The sequence below is a fragment of the Ursus americanus genome, chromosome 27 (genome assembly GCF_024610735.1).
Source record: "Ursus americanus isolate L20-20 chromosome 27, mUrsAme1.1.p, whole genome shotgun sequence".
Lineage (NCBI taxonomy): Eukaryota > Metazoa > Chordata > Mammalia > Carnivora > Ursidae > Ursus > Ursus americanus.
In genome coordinates, this window is record NC_142153.1 from 3,135,213 (window position 1) to 3,156,010 (window position 20,798).

The window sequence follows — 20,798 nt, forward strand, 5'->3', positions numbered from 1 at the left end:
CAAAGCGCTTGGGCCCACGTTCCCACTCCTCAGCGCCCTCAGCTCGGCCTGCCCCTCCGCTCGCTGCACATCCAGCAGATCGGGCTTGCCGGACTCCTGGGGGCTAACCCGAGCTCTAGGTGGGCTCCTGAGGGGCCCCATCCATGGGGCCTGGCGCCCTTACGCCGGGGATTGGGAACCTCCGAACCCCAGCACTGGACTCACCCTGCAGCCCACCGCCACCTGGGCTGTAGGGGCGCCACCGGTCATTCAGGGCTGGAGAATAAGTAGGGCCCTCCGAGTCCCTGGCTAGCTTCGAAGGCCTCGTGCGCCAAAACACTTGGGCCCACGCTCCCTCTCTCCAGCGCCCTCCCCTCGGCGCCACCCCCCCGCTCGCCACACTGTCGGTGGATCCTGCCTGCCAGCGTCCTGGGGGCTAACCCTAAGCCCAGGAGGGCCCCCGGGGGCCCCTCCCAAGGGGCCTGCCACCGCAACTCCAGGCATTGGGGACCCCCAGCCCCAGGGCAAGACTAACACTGCTGCCCCTCCACCACCTGGGCACTAGGGGCACTGCCGCTCCTTCAGGGCTGGAGAAGGGGCAGGGCCCTCTGAGCCCCCGCCGACCTTCGATGGCCCCCCGCCCCAAAGCGCTTAGGCCCATGTTCCCACCAGTCAGCGCCCTCACCTCAAGCGGCCCCTCCGCTCGAAGGACAGCAGGCGGAAAGGACCTTCCGGCTACCTGGGGGTAACCTTAACCCTAGGGCGGTCCCCGAGGGGCCCCTCCCAAGGGGCCTTGCGCAGCCACGCCAGGGATCCTGGCCGTCTTAGCCCCAGGGCCAGACACACTCTGCAGCCCCCCGCCACTCCGGCCGCTGGGGGCGCCGCCGGTAATTCAGGCGGGAGAAGGAGCAGGGCCCTTCTAGCCCCTGATGACCTTCGAAGGCCCCCGCGCCAAAACGTTTGGGCCCACGCTCCCACTCCTCAGCACCCTCCGCTTGGCCTACTCCTGTGCTCGCCGCACATCCAGGAGGTCGGGCTTGCCGGCCTCCCGGGGGCTAACACTGACTCTAAGTGGGCTCGAGAGGGGATCCACCCAAGGGGCCTGGCGCCTCAATGGCAGAGATTGGGGACCCGAGACCCAGCGCCGGACTCACCCTGCAGCCCCCCGCCACCTGGGCCGCTAGGGGGCCCCCGGTCATTCAGGGCGTAAGAACGGGCAGGGCCCTCTGTACCCCAGGCAACCTTCGAAGCCCCCCCCCACCCCCCCGCTCCAAAATGTTTGGGCCCAGGCTCCAGCTCGCCAGCGCCCTCACTCTGCCCGCCCCTCCACTCGCTGCACAGCGGGCATTTCGGGCCTGCCGGCATCCTTCTTGCTAACCCTAACCCTAGGTCAGTCCCCGAGAGGCCCCTGACAATGGGCCTGGGGCTGCAACGCTGGGGATTGGGGATCCCCGAGCCCCAGGGCCAGACTAACACTGCTGCCGTCCACCACCTGGGCCACTAGGGGCGCTGTCTCTCATTCAGGGCGGGAGAAGGGGCAGGGCCCTCAGAGCCCCCGCGGACCTTCGATGGCCCCCCGCTCCAAAGCGCTTGGGCCCACGTTCCCACTCCTCAGCGCCCTCAGCTCGGCCTGCCCCTCCGCTCGCTGCACATCCAGCAGATCGGGCTTGCCGGACTCCTGGGGGCTAACCCGAGCTCTAGGTGGGCCCCTGAGGGGACCCATCCATGGGGTCTGGCGCCCTAACGCCGGGGATTGGGAACCTCTGAACCCCAGCAGTGGACTCACCCTGCAGCCCACCGCCACCTGGGCCGCTAGGGGGCCCCCGGTCATTCAGGGCAGGAGAAGGGGCAGGGCCCTCTGTGCCCCAGGCAACCTTCGAACCCCCCCCCCCCCGCTCCAAAATGTTCTGGGCCCAGGCTCCAGCTCGCCAGCGCCCTCACTCTGCCCGCCCCTCCACTCACTGCACAGCGGGCATTTCGGGCCTGCCGGCATCCTTCTTGCTAACCCTAACCCTAGGTCAGTCCCCGAGAAACCCCTGACAAGGGGCCTGGGGCTGCAACGCTGGGGATTGGGGACCCCCGAGCCCCAGGGCCAGACTAACACTGCTGCCGTCCACCACCTGGGCCAGTAGGGGCGCTGTCTCTCATTCAGGGCGGGAGAAGGGGCAGGGCCCTCAGAGCCCCCGAGGACCTTCGATGGCCACCCGCCCCAAAGCGCTTGGGCCCACGTTCCCACTCCTCAGCGCCCTCAGCTCGGCCTGCCCCTCCGCTCGCTGCACATCCAGCAGATCGGGCTTGCCGGACTCCTGGGGGCTAACCCGAGCTCTAGGTGGGCTCCTGAGGGGCCCCATCCATGGGGCCTGGCGCCCTTACGCCGGGGATTGGGAACCTCCGAACCCCAGCACTGGACTCACCCTGCAGCCCACCGCCACCTGGGCTGTAGGGGCGCCACCGGTCATTCAGGGCTGGAGAATAAGTAGGGCCCTCCGAGTCCCTGGCTAGCTTCGAAGGCCTCGTGCGCCAAAACACTTGGGCCCACGCTCCCTCTCTCCAGCGCCCTCCCCTCAGCGCCACCCCCCCGCTCGCCACACTGTCGGTGGATCCTGCCTGCCAGCGTCCTGGGGGCTAACCCTAAGCCCAGGAGGGCCCCCGGGGGGCCCCTCCCAAGGGGCCTGCCACCGCAACTCCAGGCATTGGGGACCCCCAGCCCCAGGGCAAGACTAACACTGCTGCCCCTCCACCACCTGGGCACTAGGGGCACTGCCGCTCCTTCAGGGCTGGAGAAGGGGCAGGGCCCTCTGAGCCCCCGCCGACCTTCGATGGCCCCCCGCCCCAAAGCGCTTAGGCCCATGTTCCCACCAGTCAGCGCCCTCACCTCAAGCGGCCCCTCCGCTCGAAGGACAGCAGGCGGAAAGGACCTTCCGGCTACCTGGGGGTAACCTTAACCCTAGGGCGGTCCCCGAGGGGCCCCTCCCAAGGGGCCTTGCGCAGCCACGCCAGGGATCCTGGCCGTCTTAGCCCCAGGGCCAGACACACTCTGCAGCCCCCCGCCACTCCGGCCGCTGGGGGCGCCGCCGGTAATTCAGGCGGGAGAAGGAGCAGGGCCCTTCTAGCCCCTGATGACCTTCGAAGGCCCCCGCGCCAAAACGTTTGGGCCCACGCTCCCACTCCTCAGCACCCTCCGCTTGGCCTACTCCTGTGCTCGCCGCACATCCAGGAGGTCGGGCTTGCCGGCCTCCCGGGGGCTAACACTGACTCTAAGTGGGCTCGAGAGGGGATCCACCCAAGGGGCCTGGCGCCTCAATGCCAGAGATTGGGGACCCGAGACCCAGCGCCGGACTCACCCTGCAGCCCCCCGCCACCTGGGCCGCTAGGGGGCCCCCGGTCATTCAGGGCGTAAGAACGGGCAGGACCCTCTGTACCCCAGGCAACCTTCGAGGCCCCCCCCCACCCCCCCGCTCCAAAATGTTTGGGCCCAGGCTCCAGCTCGCCAGCGCCCTCACTCTGCCCGCCCCTCCACTCGCTGCACAGCGGGCATTTCGGGCCTGCCGGCATCCTTCTTGCTAACCCTAACCCTAGGTCAGTCCCCGAGAGGCCCCTGACAATGGGCCTGGGGCTGCAACGCTGGGGATTGGGGATCCCCGAGCCCCAGGGCCAGACTAACACTGCTGCCGTCCACCACCTGGGCCACTAGGGGCGCTGTCTCTCATTCAGGGCTGGAGAAGGGGCAGGGCCCTCAGAGCCCCCGGGGACCTTCGATGGCCCCCCGCCCCAAAGCGCTTGGGCCCACGTTCCCACTCCTCAGCGCCCTCAGCTCGGCCTGCCCCTCCGCTCGCTGCACATCCAGCAGATCGGGCTTGCCGGACTCCTGGGGGCTAACCCGAGCTCTAGGTGGGCTCCTGAGGGGCCCCATCCATGGGGCCTGGCGCCCTAACGCCGGGGATTGGGAACCTCCGAACCCCAGCACTGGACTCACCCTGCAGCCCACCGCCACCTGGGCTGTAGGGGCGCCACCGGTCATTCAGGGCTGGAGAAGAAGTAGGGCCCTCCGAGTCCCTGGCTAGCTTCGAAGGCCTCGTGCGCCAAAACACTTGGGCCCACGCTCCCTCTCTCCAGCGCCCTCCCCTCGGCCCCACCCCCCCGCTCGCCACACTGTCGGTGGATCCTGCCTGCCAGCGTCCTGGGGGCTAACCCTAAGCCCAGGAGGGCCCCCGGGGGGCCCCTCCCAAGGGGCCTGCCACCGCAACTCCAGGCATTGGGGACCCCCAGCCCCAGGGCAAGACTAACACTGCTGCCCCTCCACCACCTGGGCACTAGGGGCACTGCCGCTCCTTCAGGGCTGGAGAAGGGGCAGGGCCCTCTGAGCCCCCGCCGACCTTCGATGGCCCCCCGCCCCAAAGTGCTTAGGCCCACGTTCCCACCAGTCAGCGCCCTCACCTCAAGCGGCCCCTCCGCCCGAAGGACAGCAGGCGGAAAGGACCTTCCGGCTACCTGGGGGTAACCTTAACCCTAGGGCGGTCCCCGAGGGGCCCCTCCCAAGGGGCCTTGCGCAGCCACGCCAGGGATCCTGGCCGTCTTAGCCCCAGGGCCAGACACACTCTGCAGCCCCCCGCCACTCCGGCCGCTGGGGGCGCCGCCGGTAATTCAGGCGGGAGAAGGAGCAGGGCCCTCCTAGCCCCTGATGTCCTTCGAAGGCCCCCACGCCAAAACGGTTGGGCCCACGCTCCCTCTCGTCAGCACCCTCAGCTCGGCCTACCCCTCTGCTCGCCGCACATCCAGCAGGTCGGGCTTGCCGGCCTCCCGGGGCTAACACTAACTCTAGGTGGGCTCCTGAGGGGCCCCACCCAAGGGGCCTGGCGCCTCAACGCCGGAGATTGGGGACCCGAGACCCAGCGCAGGACTCACCCTGCAGCCCCCCGCCACCTGGGCCGCTAGGGGGCCCGCCTGTCATTCAGGGGAGGAGAACGGGCAGGGCCCTCTGTGCCCCAGGCAACCTTCGAAGCCCCCCCCCCTACAAAATGTTTGGGCCCAGGCTCCAGCTCGCCAGCGCCCTCACTCCGCCCGCCCCTCCACTCGCTGCACAGCGGGCATTTCGGGCCTGCCGGCATCCTTCTTGCTAACCCTAACCCTAGGTCAGTCCCCGAGAGGCCCCTGACAAGGGGCCTGGGGCTGCAACGCTGGGGATTGGGGACCCCCGAGCCCCAGGGCCAGACTAACACTGCTGCCGTCCACCACCTGGGCCACTAGGGGCGCTGTCTCTCATTCAGGGCTGGAGAAGGGGCAGGGCCCTCCAAGCCCCCACGTACCTTCGATGGCCCCTCGCCACAAAGCGCTTGGGCCCACGTTCCCACTCCTCAGCGCCCTCAGCTCGGCCTGCCCCTCCGCTCGCTGCACATCCAGCAGATCGGGCTTGCCGGACTCCTGGGGGCTAACCCGAGCTCTAGGTGGGCTCCTGAGGGGCCCCATCCATGGGGCCTGGCGCCTTAACGCCAGGGATTGGGAACCTCCGAACCCCAGCACTGGACTCACCCTGCAGCCCACCTCCACCTGGGTCTTAGGGGCGCCACCGGTCATTCAGGGCTGGAGAACGGGTAGGGCCCTCCGAGTGACCGGCTAGCTTCGAAGGCCCCGTGCGCCAAAACACTTGGGCCCACGCTCCCTCTCTCCAGCGCCCTCCCATCGGCCCCAGCCCCCCGCTCGCCACACCGCCGGTGGATCCTGCCTGCCGGCGTCCTGGGGTCTAACCCTAAGCACAGGTGGGCCCCCGGGGGGCCCCCCCAAGGGACCTGCCACAGCAACTCCAGGCATTGGGGACCCACAGCCCCAGGGCAAGACTATCACTGCTGCCCCTCCACCACCTGGGCACTAGGGGCGCTGCCGCTCATTCAGGGCTGGAGAAGGGGCAGGGCCCTCTGAGCCCCCGCCGACCTTCGATGGCCCCCCGCCCCAAAGCGCTTAGGCCCACGTTCCCACCAGTCAGCGCCATCACCTCAAGCGGCCCCTCAGCTCCAAAGACAGCAGGCGGATCGGACCTGCCGGCCACCTGGGGGTAACCTTAACCCTAGGGCGGTCCCCAAGGGCCCCTCCCAAGGGGCCTTGCGCAGCCACGCCAGGGATCCTGGCCGTCTTAGCCCCAGGGCCAGACTCACTCTGCAGCCCCCCGCCACTCCGGCCGCTGGGGGCGCCGCCGGTAATTCAGGCGGGAGAAGGAGCAGGGCCCTCCTAGCCCCTGATGACCTTCGAAGGCCCCCGCGCCAAAACGTTTGGGCCCACGCTCCCACTCCTCAGCACCCTCCGCTTGGCCTACTCCTATGCTCGCCGCACATCCAGCAGGTCGGGCTTGCCGGCCTCCCGGGGGCTAACACTGACTCTAAGTGGGCTCGAGAGGGGCTCCACCCAAGGGGCCTGGCGCCTCAATGCCAGAGATTGAGGACCCGAGACCCAGCGCCGGACTCACCCTGCAGCCCCCCGCCACCTGGGCCGCTAGGGGGCCCCCGGTCATTCAGGGCGTAAGAACGGGCAGGGCCCTCTGTGCCCCAGGCAAACTTCGAAGCCCCCCCCACCCCCCCGCTGCAAAATGTTTGGGCCCAGGCTCCAGCTCGCCAGCGCCCTCACTCTGCCCGCCCCTCCACTCGCTGCACAGCGGGCATTTCGGGCCTGCCGGCATCCTTCTTGCTAACCCTAACCCTAGGTCAGTCCCCGAGAGGCCCCTGACAATGGGCCTGGGGCTGCAACGCTGGGGATTGGGGATCCCCGAGCTCCAGGGCCAGACTAACACTGCTGCCGTCCACCACCTGGGCCACTAGGGGCGCTGTCTCTCATTCAGGGCGGGAGAAGGGGCAGGGCCCTCAGAGCCCCCGTGGACCTTCGATGGCCCCCCACCCCAAAGCGCTTGGGCCCAAGTTCCCACTCCTCAGCGCCCTCAGCTCGGCCTGACCCTCCGCTCGCTGCACATCCAGCAGATCGGGCTTGCCGGACTCCTGGGGGCTAACCCGAGCTCTAGGTGGGCTCCTGAGGGGCCCCATCCATGGGGCCTGGCGCCCTAACGCCGGGGATTGGGAACCTCCGAACCCCAGCACTGGACTCACCCTGCAGCCCACCGCCACCTGGGCTGTAGGGGCGCCACCGGTCATTCAGGGCTGGAGAAGAAGTAGGGCCCTCCGAGTCCCTGGCTAGCTTCGAAGGCCTCGTGCGCCAAAACACTTGGGCCCAAGCTCCCTCTCTCCAGCGCCCTCCTCTCGGCCCCACCCCCTCGCCCGCCACACTGTCGGTGGATCGTGACTGCCAGCGTCCTGGGGGCTAACCCTAAGCCCAGGAGGGCCCCGGGGGGCCCCTCCCAAGGGGCCTGCCACCGCAACTCCAGGCATTGGGGACCCCCAGCCCCAGGGCAAGACTAACACTGCTGCCCCTCCACCACCTGGGCACTAGGGGCACTGCCGCTCCTTCAGGGATGGAGAAGGGGCAGGGCCCTCTGAGCACCCGCCGACCTTTGATGGCCCCCCGCCCCAAAGAGCTTAGGCCCACGATCCCACCAGTCAGCGCCCTCGCCTCAAGCGGCCCCTCTGCTCGAAGGACAGCAGGCGGATCGGACCTGCTGGCCACCTGGGGGTAACCTTAACCCTAGGGCGGTCCTCGAGGGGCCCCTCCCAAGCGGCCTTGCGCAGCCACGCCAGGGATCCTGGCCGTCTTAGCCCCAGGGCCGGACTCACCCTGCAGCCCCCTGGCACCCGGGCTGCTAGGGGCACCGACGGTCATTCAGGGGGGAGAAGGGCAGGGCCCTCGGTGCCCCCGACCTTCTTCAAAGGCCCCCGCGCCAAAAGCTGTGGGCCCGGGGTCCCGCTTGCCAGCTCCCTCCCCTCGACTCGCCCCCCCGCGAGCCACACAGCCAGGGGATTGGGCCTGAAGGCCTCCTGGGGGCTAACCCAAACCCTAGGTGGGTCCCCGAGGGGCCCCTCCCAAGGGGCTTGGCGACCCAACGCCGGGGATTGGGAACCACTGAACCCTGGCGGTGGAATCACCCTGCAGCCCCCCGCCACTCTGGCCGCTAGGGGCGCCGCCGATCATTCAGTTGGGAGAAGGAGCAGGGACCACCAAGCCCCTGATGACCTTAGAATGCCCCCGCGCCAAAACGGTTGGGCCCACGCTCCCTCTCCTCAGCACCCTCAGCTCGGCCTACCCCTCTGCTCGCCGCACATCCAGCAGGTCGGGCTTGCCGGCCTCCCGGGGGCTAACACTAACTCTTGGTGGGCTCCTGAGGGGCCCCACCCAAGGGGCCTGGCGCCTCAACATCGGAGATTGGGGACCCAAGACCCAGCGCCGGACTCACCCTGCAGCCCCCCGCCACCTGGGCCGCTAGGGGGCCCGTCTGTCATTCAGGGCAGGAGAATGGGCAGGGCCCTCTGTGCCCCAGGCAACCTTCGAAGCCCTCCCCCCCGCCCCCCCCCCCGCTCCAAAATGTTCTGGGCCCAGGCTCCAGCTCGCCAGCGCCCTCACTCTGCCCGCCCCTCCACTCGCTGCACAGTGGGAATTTCGGGCCTGCCGGCATCCTTCTTGCTAACCCTAACCCTAGGTCAGTCCCCGAGAGGCCCCTGACAAGGGGCCTGGGGCTGCAACGCTGGGGATTGGGGACCCCCGAGCCCCAGGGCCAGACTAACACTGCTGCCGTCCACCACCTGGGCCACTAGGGGCGCTGTCTCTCATTCAGGGCTGGAGAAGGGGCAGGGCCCTCCAAGTCCCCATGTACCTTCGATGGCCCCTTGCCACAAAGCGCTTGGGCCCACGTTCCCACTCCTTAGCGCCCTCAGCTCGTCCTGCCCCTCCGCTCGCTGCACATCCAGCAGATCGGGCTTGCCGGACTCCTGGGGGCTAACCCGAGCTCTAGGTGGGCTCCTGAGGGGCCCCATCCATGGGGCCTGGCGCCCTAACGCCGGGGATTGGGAACCTCCGAACCCCAGCACTGGACTCACCCTGCAGCCCACCGCCACCTGGGCCGTAGGTGCGCCACTGGTCATTCAGGACTGGAGAACGGGTAGGGCCCTCCAAGTGACCGGCTAGCTTCGAAGGCCCCGTGCGCCAAAACACTTGGGCATACGCTCCCTCTCTCCAGCGCCCTCCCCTCGTCCCGCCCCCCCCCTCGCCACACCGCCCATGGATCCTGCCTGCCGACCTCCTCGGGGCTAATCCTAACCCTAGGTCGGCCCCCAAGGGGCTCCTCCCAAGGGGCCTGGCACCGCAATGCCAGGGATTGGGGACCCCCGCCCCAGCGCTGGACTCACCCTCCGCCCCACCGCCACCCGGGCCTTTATTGGCGCCGCTGGTCATTCAGGGCGGGAGAATGTGCAGGGCACACCGAGCCCCTGGCGAAGTTCGAAGGCCCCCGCGCCAAACTCTTGGGCCCCCGCTCCCACTGCTCAACGCCCTCAGCTCGGCCTGTCCCTCCGCTCGCTGCACATCCAGCAGGTCGGGCTTGCAGGCCTCCTGGGGGCTAACCCTAACTCTAGGTGGGCTCCTTAGGGGCCCCTCGCAAGGGGCCTGGCGCCCCAACGCCTAGGATTGGGGACCCGAGACCCAGCGCTGGACTCACCCTCCACCCCACCGCCACCCGTGCCGTTATTGGCGCCGCCTATCATCAGGGCGGCAGAACGGGCAGGGCCCTCTGAGCCTCCAGCGACCTTGGAAGGCCCCAGGCGCCAAAATGTTTGGGCCCAGGCTCCTGCACGCCAGCGCCCTCACTCCGCCCGCCCCTCCACTCGCCGCACAGCCGGCATTTTGGGCCTGCTGGCATCCTGCTTGCTAACCCTAACCCTAGGTCAGTCCCCGAGAGGCCCCTGACAAGGGGCCCTGGGATGCAACGCTGGGGATTGGGGACCCCAGTGCCCCAGGGCCGGACTAACACTGTTGCACCTCCACCACCTGGGCCACTAGGGGCGCTGCTGCTCATTCCCGGCGGGAGAAGAGGCAGGGCCCTCCAAGCCCCCTTCCACATTCGATGGCCCCCTGCCCCAAAGCGCTTGGGCCCACGTTCCCACTAGTCAGCGCCCTCACCTCAACCCGCCCCTCCGCTCGAAACACAGCAGCCGGATCGGACCTGCCGGCCTCCTGGGGGCTAACCCTAACCCTAGGTCTGTTCCCGAGGGGCCCCTCCCAAGGGGCCTTGCGCCGCCATGCCCGGGATGCTGGACGTCCTAGCCCCAGGGCCGGACTCACCCTGCAGCCACCCGCCACCCGGGCCGCTAGGAGCGCCGCCGGTCATTCAGGCGGGAGAATGGGCACGGGCCTACAAGCCCCTGACGACCTTCGAAGGCCGCCCCAGCGCCAAAACCTGTGGGCCCACGGTCCCGCTCGCCAGCTCCCTCCCCTGGCCCGCCACAATGCGCGCTACACAGCCAGGGGATTGGGCCTGATGGCCTCCTGGGGGCTAAGCCTAACCCAAGGTGGGTCCCCCAGGGGCCCATCCGAAGGTGCTTGGCGCCCCAACGCCAGGGATTGGGGACCCGAGACCCAGCGCCGGATTCACCCTGCAGCCCCCCACTCCAGGGCCGCTAGGGGGCCCGCCGGTTATTCAGGGGGGGAGAATGGGCAGGGCCCTCTGAACCCCCAGCGACCTTCGAAGGCCCCCGCGCCAAAATGTTTGGGCCCAGGCTTCTGCTCGCCAGCGCCCTCACTCCGCCCGCCCCTCCACTTGCTGCACAGCCGGCATTTCGGGCCTGCCGGCATCCTGCTTGCTAACCCTAACCCTAGGTTATTCCCTGAGAGGCCCATAACCAGGGGCCTGGGGCTGCAACGCTGGGGATTGGGGACCCCTGAGACCCAGGGCCAAACTAACACTGCTGCCCCTCCACGACCTGGGCCACTAGGGGCGCTGCCGCTCATTCAGAGCAGGAGAAAATACAGGGCCCTCCCAGCCCCCCCTGGGACCCTCGATGCACCCGCTCCCCAAAGCGCTTGGGCCGATGCTCCCACTAGTCAGCGCCCTCACCTCAACCCGCCCCTCCGCTCGAAACACACCAGGCGGATCGGAAATTCCGTACTCCTGGAGGCTAATCCTAACCCTAGGTCGGTCCCCGAAGGGCCCATCCAAGGGGCTTGGCGCCTCAACGGTCGGGATTGGGAACCTCCGAACCCCAGCGCTGGACTCACCCTGCAGCCCCACGCCACCCGGGCCGCTATGGGCGCCGCCAGTCATTCAGGCTCAAGAACGGGTAGGGCCCTCCGAGCCCCTGGCGAGCTTCGCAGGCCGCCTGCGCCAAAACACTTGGGCCCACGCTCCCACTCACCAGCGCCCTCCCCTCGGGCCGCCCCGCCCCTCGCCACACCGCCCAAGGATCCTGCCTGCCGGCCTCCTCGGGGCAAGTCCTAACCCTAGGTCGGCCCCCAAGGGGCTCCACCCAAGGGGCCTGGAACAGCAATGCCAGGGATTGGGGACCCCCGCCCCAGCGCTGGACTCACCCTCCGCCCCACCACCACCCGGGCCGTTATTGGCGCCGCCTGTCATCAGGGCGGCAGAACGGGCAGGGCCTTCTGAGCCCCCAGCGACCTTGGAAGGCCCCAGGCGCCAAAATGTTTGGGCCCAGGCTTCTGCTCGCCAGCGCCCTCACTCCGCCCGCCCCTCCACTCACAGCACAGCCGGCATTTCGGGCCTGCCGGCATCCTGCTTGCTAACCCTAACCCTAGGTCAGACCCCGAGAGGCCCATAACCAGGGGCCTGGGGGTGCACGCTGGGGATTGGGGACCCCTGAGACCCAGGGCCAAACTAACACTGCTGCCCCTCCACCACCTGGGCCACTAGGGGCGCTGCCGCTCATTCAGGGCAGGAGAACATGCAGGGCACTCCCAGCCTCCCACCACCCCCGGACCCTCCATGCACCCGCTCCCCAAAGCGCTTGGGCCCACGCTCCCACTAGTCAGCGCCCTCACCTCAACCTGCCGCTCCGCTCGAAACACAGCAGGCGGATCGGACCTGCCGTACTCCTGGAGGCTAATCCTATCCCTAGGTCGGTCCCTGAAGGGCCCATCCAAGGGGCTTGGAGCCCCAACGCTGGGGATTGGGAACCTCCGAACCCCAGCGCTGGTCTTACCCTCCGCCCCACCGCAACCCGGGCCGTTATTGGCGCCGCCTGTCATCAGGGCGGCAGAACGGGCAGGGCCCTCTGAGCCCCCAGCGACCTTGGAAGGCCCCAGGCGCCAAAATGTTTGGGCCCAGGCTCCTGCTCGCCAGCACCCTCACTCCGCCCGCCCCTCCACTCGCCGCACAGCCGGCATTTTGGGCCTGCCCTCATCCTGCTTGCTAACCCTAACCCTAGGTCAGTCCCCGAGAGGCCCCTGACAAGGGGCCCGGGGATGCAACGCTGGGGATTGGGGACCCCAGTGCCCCAGGGCCGGACTAACACTGTTGCCCCTCCACCACCTGGGCCACTAGGGGCGCTGCCGCTCATTCCCGGCTGGAGAAGGGGCAGGGCCCTCCAAGCCCCCTTCCACATTCGATGGCCCCCTGCCCCAAAGCACTTGGGCCCACGTTCCCACTAGTCAGCGCCCTCACCTCAACCCGCCCCTCCACTCGAAACACAGCAGCCGGATCGGACCTGCCGGCCTCCTGGGGGCTAACCCTAACCCTAGGTCGGTTCCCGAGGGGCCCCTCCCAAGGGGCCTTGCGCCGCCATGCCCGGGATCCTGGACGTCCTAGCCCCAGGGCCGGACTCACCCTGCAGCCACCCGCCACCCGGGCCGCTAGGAGCGCCGCCGGTCATTCAGGCGGGAGAAGGGGCACAGTCCTACAAGTCCCTGACGACCTTCGAAGGCCGCCCCAGCGCCAAAACCTGTGGGCCCACGGTCCCGCTCGCCAGCTCCCTCCCCTGGCCCGCCGCATTGCGCGCTACACAGCCAGGGGATTGGGCCTGATGGCCTCCTGGGGGCTAAGCCTAACCCAAGGTGGGTCCCCCAGGGGCCCATCCGAAGGTGCTTGGCGCCCCAACGCCAGGGATTGGGGACCCGAGACCCAGCGCTGGATTCACCCTGCAGCCCCCCACCCCTGGGCCGCTAGGGGGCCCGCCGGTTATTCAGGGGGGGAGAATGGGCAGGGCCCTCTGAGCCCCCAGCGACCTTCGAAGGCCCCCGCGCCAAAATGTTTGGGCCCAGGCTTCTGCTCGCCAGCGCCCTCACTCCACCCGCCCCTCCACTCACAGCACAGCCGGCATTTCGAGCCTGCCGGCATCCTGCTTGGTAACCCTAACCCTAGGACAGTCCCCGAGAGGCCCATCACAAGGGGCCTGGGGCTGCAACGCTGGGGATTGGGGACCCCTGAGACCCAGGGCCAAACTAACACTGCTGCCCCTCCACCACCTGGGCCATTAGGGGCGCTGCCGCTCATTCAGGGCAGGAGAACATACAGGGCCCTCCCAGCCACCCCCCCTGGACCCTCGATGCACCCGCTCCCCAAAGCGCTTGGGCCCACGCTCCCACTAGTCAGCGCCCTCACGTCAACCCGCCCCTCCGCTCGAAACACAGCAGGCGGATGGGACCTGCCCTACTCCTGGAGGCTAATCCTAACCCTAGGTCGGTCGCCTAAGGGCCCATCCAAGGGGCTTGGCGCCCCAACGCTGGGGATTGGGAACCTCCGAACCCCAGCGCTGGAATCACCCTGCAGCGCCCCGCCACCCGGGCCGCTAGGGGCGCCGCCAGTCATTCAGGCTCGAGAACGGGTAGGGTCCTCCGAGCCCCTGGCGAGCTGCGAAGGCCCCCTGCGCCAAAACACTTCGGCCCTCGCTCCCACTCACCAGCGCCCTCCCCTCGGCCCGCCCCCCTCCTCGCCACACCGCCCATGGATCCTGCCTGCAGGCCTCCTCCTGGCTAATCCTAACCCTAGGTCGGCCCCCAAGGGGCTCCTCCCAAGGGGTCTGGCACCGCAATGCCAGGGATTGGGGACCCCCGCCCCAGCGCTGGACTCACCCACCGTCCCACCGCCACCCGGGCCTTTATTGGCGCCGCTGGTCATTCAGGGCGGGAGAATGTGCAGGGCACACCGAGCCCCTGGCGCATTTCGAAGGCCCCGGCGCCAAACTCTTGGGCCCCCGCTCCAACTCCTGAACGCCCTCAATTCGGCCTACCCCTCTGCTCGCCGCACATCCATCAGATCGGGCTTGCCGGCCTCCTGGGGGATAACACTAACTCTAGGTGGGCTCCTGAGGGGCCCCACCCATGGGGCCTGGCGCCTCAACGCCGGAGATTGGGTACCCGAGACCCAGCGCCGGACTCACCCTGCAGCCCCCCGCCACCTGGGCCGCTAGGGGGCCCGCCTGTCATTCAGGGCGGGAGAATGGGCAGGGCCCTCTGTGCCCTAGGCAACCTTCGAAGCCCCCCCCCCTACAAAATGTTTGGGCCCAGGCTCCAGCTCGCCAGCGCCCTCACTCCGCCCGCCCCTCCACTCGCTGCACAGCAGGCATTTCGGGCCTGCCGGCATCCTTCTTGCTAACCCTAACCCTAGGTCAGTCCCCGAGAGGCCCCTGACAAGGGGCCTGGGGCTGCAACGCTGGGGATTGGGGACCCCCCAGCCCCAGGGCCAGACTAACACTGCTGCCGTCCACCACCTGGGCCACTAGGGGCGCTGTCTCTCATTCAGGCCTGGAGAAGGGGCAGGGCACTCCAAGCCCCCGCGGACCTTCGATGGCCCCCCTCCCCAAAGCGTTTGGGCCCACGTTCCGACTCCTCAGCGCCCTCAGCTCGGCCTGCCCCTCCACTCGCTGCACATCCAGCAGATCGGGCTTGCCGGACACCTGGGGGCTAACCCGAGCTCTAGGTGGGCTCCTGAGCGGCCCCTGCCATGGGGCCTGGCGCCCTAACGCCGGGGATTGGGAACCTCTGAACCCCAGCACTGGACTCACCCTGCAGCCCACCGCCACCTGGGCTGTAGGGGCGCCACCGGTCATTCAGGGCTGGAGAAGAAGTAGGGCCCTCCGAGTCCCCGGCTAGCTTCGAAGGCCTCGTGCGCCAAAACACTTGGGCCCAGGCTCCCTCTCTCCAGCGCCCTCCCCTCGGCCCCACCCCCCCGCTCGCCACACTGTCGGTGGATCCTGCCTGCCAGCGTCCTGGGGGCTAACCCTAAGCCCAGGAGGGCCCCCGGGGGGCCCCTCCCAAGGGGCCTGCCACCGCAACTCCAGGCATTGGGGACCCCCAGCCCCAGGGCAAGACTAACACTGCTGCCCCTCCACCACCTGGGCACTAGGGGCACTGCCGCTCCTTCAGGGCTGGAGAAGGGGCAGGGCCCTCTGAGCCCCCGCCGACCTTCGATGGCCCCCCGCCCCAAAGCGCTTAGGCCCACGTTCCCACCAGTCAGCGCCCTCACCTCAAGCGGCCCCTCTGCTCGAAGGACAGCAGGCGGAAAGGACCTTCCGGCTACCTGGGGGTAACCTTAACCCTAGGGCGGTCCCCGAGGGGCCCCTCCCAAGGGGCCTTGCGCAGCCACGCCGGGGATCCTGGCCGTCTTAGCCCCAGGGCCGGACTCACCCTGCAGCCCCCTGGCACCCGGGCTGCTAGGGGCACCGACAGTCATTCAGGCGGGAGAAGGGTAGGGCCCTCGGAGCCCCTGACCTCCTTCAAAGGAGCCCGCGCCAAAAGCTGTGGGCCCGGGGTCCCGCTTGCCAGCTCCCTCCCCTCGACTCGCCCCCCCGCGGGCCACACAGCCAGGGGATTGGGCCTGAAGGCCTCCTGGGGGCTAACCCAAACCCTAGGTGGGTCCCCGAGGGGCCCCTCCCAAGGGGCTTGGCGACCCAACGCCGGGGATTGATAACCATTGAACCCCAGTGGTGGAATCACCCTGCAGCCCCCCGCCACTCTGGCCGCTAGGGGCGCCGCCGATCATTGAGGCGGGAGAAGGAGCAGGGCCCTCTTAGCCCCTGATGACCTTCGAGGGCCCCCTCGCCAAAACGGTTGGGCCCACGATCCCTCTCCTCAGCACCCTCAGCTCGGCCTACCCCTCTGCTCGCCACACATCCAGCAGGTCGGGCTTGCCGGCCTCCCGGGGCTAACACTAACTCTTGGTGGGCTCCTGAGGGGCCCCACCCAAGGGGCCTGGCGCCTCAACGCCGGAGATTGGGGACCCGAGACCCAGCGCAGGACTCACCCTGCAGCGACCCGCCACCTGGGCCGCTAGGGGGCCCGCCTGTCATTCATGGCAGGAGAACTGGCAGGGCCCTCTGTGCCCCAGGCAACCTTCGAAGCCCTCCCCCCTACAAAATGTTTGGGCCCAGGCTCCAGCTCGCCAGCGCCCTCACTCCGCCCGCCCCTCCACTCGCTGCACAGTGGGCATTTCGGGCCTGCCGGCATCCTTCTTGCTAACCCTTACCCTAGGTCAGTCCCCGAGAGGCCCCTGACAAGGGGCCTGGGGCTGCAACGCTGCGGATTGGGGACCCCCGAGCCCCAGGGCCAGACTAACACTGCTGCCGTCCACCACCTGGGCCACTAGGGGCGCTGTCTCTCATTCAGGGCGGGAGAAGGGGCAGGGCCCTCAGAGCCCCCGCGGACCTTCGATGGCCCCCCGCCCCAAAGCGCTTGGGCCCACGTTCCCACTCCTCAGCGCCCTCAGCTCGGCCTGCCCCTCCGCTCGCTGCACATCCAGCAGATCGGGCTTGCCGGACTCCTGGGGGCTAACCCGAGCTCTAGGTGGGCCCCTGAGGGGACCCATCCATGGGGCCTGGCGCCCTAACGCCGGGGATTGGGAACGTCTGAACCCCAGCACTGGACTCACCCTGCAGCCCACCGCCACCTGGGCTGTAGGAGCGCCACCGGTCATTCAGGGCTGGAGACGAAGTAAGGCCCTCCGAGTCCCTGGCTAGCTTCGAAGGCCTCGTGCGCCAAAACACTTGGGCCCACGCTCCCTCTCTCCAGCGCCCTCCCCTCGGCCCCACCCCCCCGCTCGCCACACTGTCGGTGGATCCTGCCTGCAAGCGTCCTGGGGGCTAACCCTAGGCCCAGGACGGCCCCCGGGGGGCCCCGCCCAAGGGGCCTGCCACCGCAACTCCAGGCATTGGGGACCCCCAGCCCCAGGGCAAGACTAACACTGCTGCCCCTCCACCACCTGGGCACTAGGGGCGCTGCCGCTCATTCAGGGCTGGAGAAGGGGCAGGGCCCTCTGAGCCCCCGCAGACCTTCGATGGCCCCCCGCCCCAAAGCGCTTAGGCCCACGTTCCCACCAGTCAGCGCCCTCACCTCAAGCGGCCCCTCCGCTCGAAGGACAGCAGGCGGAAAGGACCTGTCGGCCACCTGGGGGTAACCTTAACCCTAGGGCGGTCCTCGAGGGGCCCCTCCCAAGGGGCCTTGCGCAGCCACGCCGGGGATCCTGGCCGTCTTAACCCCAGGGCCGGACTCACCCTGCAGCCCCCTGGCACCCGGGCTGCAAGGGGCACCGACGGTCATTCAGGCGGGAGAAGGGTAGGGCCCTTGGAGCCCCGGACCTCCTTCAAAGGCCCCCGCGCCAAAACCTGTGGGCCCGGGGTCCCGCTTGCCAGCTCCCTCCCCTCGACCCGCCCCCCCGCGAGCCACACAGCCAGGGGATTGGGCCTGAAGGCCTCCTGGGGGCTAACCCAAACCCTAGGTGGGTCCCCGAGGGGCCCCTCCCAAGGGGCTTGGCGACCCAACGCCAGGGATTGGGAACCACTGAACCCCAGCGGTGGAATCACCCTGCAGCCCCCCGCCACTCTGGCAGCTAGCGGCGCCGCCGGTAATTCAGTCGGGAGAAGGAGCAGGGCCCTCCTAGCCCCTGATGACCTTCGAAGGCCCCCGCGCCAAAACGTTTGGGCCCACGCTCCCACTCCTCAGCACCCTCCGCTTGAACTACTCCTCTGCTTGACGCACATCCAGCAGGTCGGGCTTGCCGGCCTCCCGGGGGCTAACACTGACTCTAAGTGGGCTCGAGAGGGGCTCCACCCAAGGGGCCTGGCGCCTCAATGCCAGAGATTGGGGACCCGAGACCCAGCGCAGGACTCACCCTGCAGCCCCCCGCCACCTGGGCCGCTAGGGGGCCCCCGGTCATTCAGGGCGTAAGAACGGGCAGGGCCCTCTGTGCCCCAGGCAACCTTCGAAGCCCCCCCCCCCCCGCTCCAAAATGTTCTGGGCGCAGGCTCCAGCTCGCCAGCGCCCTCACTCTGCCCGCCCCTCCACTCGCTGCACAGCGGGCATTTCGGGCCTGCCGGCATCCTTCTTGCTAACCCTAACCCTAGGTCAGTCCCTGAGAGGCCCCTGACAATGGGCCTGGGGCTGCAACGCTGCGGATTGGGGACCCCCGAGCCCCAGGGACAGACTAACACTGCTGCCGTCCACCACCTGGGCCACTAGGGGCGCTGTCTCTCATTCAGGGCGGGAGAAGGGGCAGGGCCCTCAGAGCCCCCGCGGACCTTCGATGGCCCCCCGCCCCAAAGCGCTTGGGCCCACGTTCAGACTCCTCAGCGCCCTCAGCTCGGCCTGCCCCTCCGCTCGCTGCACATCCAGCAGATCGGGCTTGCCGGACTCCTGGGGGCTAACCTGAGCTCTAGGTGGGCTCCTGAGGGGCCCCATCCATGGGGCCTGGCGCCCTAACGCCGGGGATTGGGAACCTCCGAACCCCAGCACTGGACTCACCCTGCAGCCCACCGCCACCTGGGCCGTAGGGGCGCCACCGGTCATTCAGGGCTGGAGAAGAAGTAGGGCCCTCCGAGTCCCTGGCTAGCTTCGAAGGCCTCCTGCGCCAAAACACTTGGGCCCACGCTCCCTCTCTCCAGCGCCCTCCCCTCGGCGCCACCCCCCCGCTCGCCACACTGTCGGTGGATCCTGCCTGCCAGCGTCCTGGGGGCTAACCCTAAGCCCAAGAGGGCCCCCAGGGAGCCCCTCCCAAGGGGCCTGCCACCGCAACTCCAGGCATTGGGGACCCCCAGCCCCAGGGCAAGACTAACACTGCTGCCCCTCCACCACCTGGGCACTAGGGGCGCTGCCGCTCATTCAGGGCTGGAGAAGGGGCAGGGCCCTCTGAGCCCCCGCAGACCTTCGATGGCCCCCCGCCCCAAAGAGCTTAGGACCACGTTCCCACCAGTCAGCGCCCTCACCTCAAGCGGCCCCTCCGCTCGAAGGACAGCAGGCGGAAAGGACCAGTCGGCCACCTGGGGGTAACCTTAACCCTAGGGCGGTCCTCGAGGGGCCCCTCCCAAGGGGACTTGCGCAGCAACGCCGGGGATCCTGGCCATCTTAGCCCGAGGGCCGGACTCACCCTGCAGCCCCCTGGCACCCGGGCTGCAAGGGGCACCGACGGTCATTCAGGCGGGAGAAGGGTAGGGCCCTCGGAACCCCCGACCTCCTTCAAAGGCCCCCGCGCCAAAACCTGTGGGCCCGGGGTCCCGCTTGCCAGCTCCCTCCCCTCGACCCGCCCCACCGCGAGCCACACAGCCAGGGGATTGGGCCTGAAGGCCTCCTGGGTGCTAACCCAAACCCTAGGTGGGTCCCCGAGGGGCCCCTCCCAAGAGGCTTGGCGACCCAACGCCAGGGATTGGGAACCACTGAACCCCAGCGGTGGAATCACCCTGCAGCCCCCCGCCACTCTGGCCGCTAGGGGCGCTGCCGCTCATTCAGGGCAGGAGAACATACAGCCCTCCCAGCCACGCCCCCCCTCGGACCCTGGATGCACCCGCCCCCCAAAGCGCTTGGGCCCACGCTCCCACTAGTCAGCGCCCTCACCTCAACCCGCCCCTCCGCTCGAAACACAGCAGGCGGATCGGACCTGCCCTACTCCTGGAGGCTAATCCTAACCCTAGGTCGGTCCCCGAAGGGCCCATCCAAGGGGCTTGGCGCCCCAACGCTGGGGATTGGGAACCTCCGAACCCCAGCGCTGGACTCACCCTGCAGCGCCCGGCCACCCGGGCCGCTAGGGGCGCCGCCAGTCATTCAGGCTCGAGAATGGGTAGGGCTCTCCGAGCCCCTGGCGAGCTTCGAAGGCCGCCTGCGCCAAAACACTTGGGCCCACGCTCCCACTCACCAGCGCCCTCTCCTCGGCTCGCCCCCCCCCCTCGCCACACCGCCCATGGATCCTGCCTGCTGGCGCCTTCGGGGCTAATCCTAACCCTAGGTCGGCCCCCAAGGGGCTCCTCCCAAGGGGCCTGGCACGGCAGTGCCAGGGATTGGGGACCCCCGCCCCAGCGCTGGACTCACCCTCCGCCCCACCGCCACCCGGGCCTTTATTGGCGCCGCTGGTCATTCAGGGCGGGAGAATGTGCAGGGCACACCGAGCCCCTGGCGCATTTCAAAGGCCCCCGCGCCAAACTCTTGGGCCCCCGCTCCCACTCCTCAACGCCCTCAGCTCGGCCTGCCCCTCCGCTCGCTGCACATCCAGCAGATCGGGCTTGCAGGCCTCCTGGGGGCTAACCCTAACTCTAGGTGGGCTCCTTAGGGGCCCCTCGCAAGGGGCCTGGCGCCCCAACGCCTGGGATTGGGGACCCGAGACCCAGCGCTGGACTCACCCTCCGCCCCACCGCCACCCGGGCCGTTATTGGCGCCGCCTGTCATCAGGACGGCAGAACGGGCAGGGCCCTCTGAGCCCCCAGCGACCTTGGAAGGCCCCAGGCGCCAAAATGTTTGGGCCCAGGCTCCTGCTCGCCAGCGCCCTCACTCCGCCCGCCCCTCCACTCGCCGCACAGCCGGCATTTTGGGCCTGCCGGCATCCTGCTTGCTAACCCTAACCCTAGGTCCGTCCCCGAGAGGCCCCTGACAAGGGGCCCGGGGATGCAACGCTGGGGATTGGAGACCCCAGTGCCCCTGGGCCGGACTAACACTGTTGCCCCTCCACCACCTGGGCCACTAGGGGCGCT